A 1,664-nucleotide genomic window follows, 5' to 3' on the forward strand; every position below is an offset into this window, starting at 1 on the left:
AAGGACATAAGTTGGATGTACGAAGAAAACCTGTCTAAAGAGTTCGTCTGTCTGTCTGTTTATACATGGCTTGAGATCTTTGGCCGCTGAACCGAAATGTATCTTTCGGTCTCATGTGTGTTTTATACTTCCTTCGTTTATTTAGTTCTAATGTCAAATCTTTTATAGAGTATATAAGTACTTTTCACACTGGATCTAATGACACTGCTTTGGTATGGTGAATGTTTAATTTTTTTTTTACTATAAACCTGGCCAAACTTTAAAACATTTTTCTATAGAGAAGACATGTGCCCGAATTTATAAATAAAGTCATCAGGGAGAGTTGAGACATACCGACAAACCAAAACGGAAGTAGTAACATTCCCACCGGGTATAATAAATGGCACACATGCCAACAACCTACTACCAAAGACCGAAAGAAAGAAGCATCCACAACTAGACACACAAAAGCCAACATCAGGCAGACGCAGCTTGATCTTGCTGAGATAATGAAGACGCAGTGTGCCAAACACGCCAGATCAACAACTCCATTGTGTCTCGATCAATCTCCTTAGTAAATAATTTCCACTGCTAAAGAAAGGAACCAATTTACACAATCAACAAGTTTGATAAGAAAGATATGATCAATAACAAATTTATTTCTAATGGTCCATAGAACCCAATAAATCGCAGAAAAGCCAAACCAAAATAAGCGTGCTATTCTACCCAACCAACTGGTTATAAATAGTACGGAGCTCAATAAAGTTGGAAGGGGACTATTTGACATCCAGCCACGACCAGATGCGACTCCAAAACAGTTTAGCCAAGTCACAACCAAAGAAAATGTGGTTAAAATCTTTCCAGATGTCGCAAAGAGCGTACCGGTCAGACCCTGGTCCGTTACGTTTACGATTTTGGTCAGCAACAAGGCAACCTGCCATGAATGGTTTGCCACAAAAAAAAAATCTTAATCTTCAAAGGAATCTTAGCATGCCAACACATGTTTGAACTTGGAGGTGGGAGAGCCTACAATCAATCTAGTGTAAAGGGATTTAACCAAGAACCGACCCGAAGCATTGTGGGGCCAAGTTACTGAGTCTGCCTCCTCCGAGAGCAACAGGAAACTAGCAGCTATCTGAGATGGAAATCTCTGGGCAAGCACAACACAAAAATAAAATCAGAAAAGAAGCAGTCAGGGGGAATCCTCACACCACCAGTCTAGCCAAAAGCAAATAGAAGCCCGATTGCCGAGCACAAGCTTAACCTGGGCACGAAAATCGTCCTAACTTTCACCAGATCACGCCAAAATTGAGAGCCACCAGAGCTAGGGGCAAATAGAGGACTACCTCCACTCATCTGGTAGCGGCTGGGTTGCGGACTCAGGTGCCTCCACTCATCTAGCAGCGGATCCTAGTAAGCTCTCCTCCGTCGTCGCTATATCCAATTATCGTCCATGCGCATTAGTCACATATGATCTGCCACCCTACCTAACCCTAGCGTCCCTCTCCACCTCAACATCGTTCTAGCTGCTCCTGATTTAATTAAAAATCTTCTTTCTGTACGTCGTTTAACAACTGTCAACAATTGTTCCGTGGAATTTGACCCTCATGGCCTCTCTGTGAAGGACTATGCAACCAAGGCAGAAAATCTTTGGTGCAACAGTGAAGGCGAGTTTTACGACATCT

At 42.4% G+C, this 1,664-nt stretch overlaps 1 protein-coding gene across 1 annotated transcript in view; it reads left to right on the forward strand.

Moving 5' to 3' along the window:
- Positions 1–1,664, forward strand: part of LOC123039412 (BTB/POZ and MATH domain-containing protein 2-like) — a 6,467-nt gene that overhangs the window by 1,428 nt on the left and 3,375 nt on the right. The gene's annotated exons all lie outside the window — the stretch shown is intronic.

Source organism: Triticum aestivum, chromosome 2B (genome assembly GCF_018294505.1).
Source record: "Triticum aestivum cultivar Chinese Spring chromosome 2B, IWGSC CS RefSeq v2.1, whole genome shotgun sequence".
NCBI lineage: Eukaryota > Viridiplantae > Streptophyta > Magnoliopsida > Poales > Poaceae > Triticum > Triticum aestivum.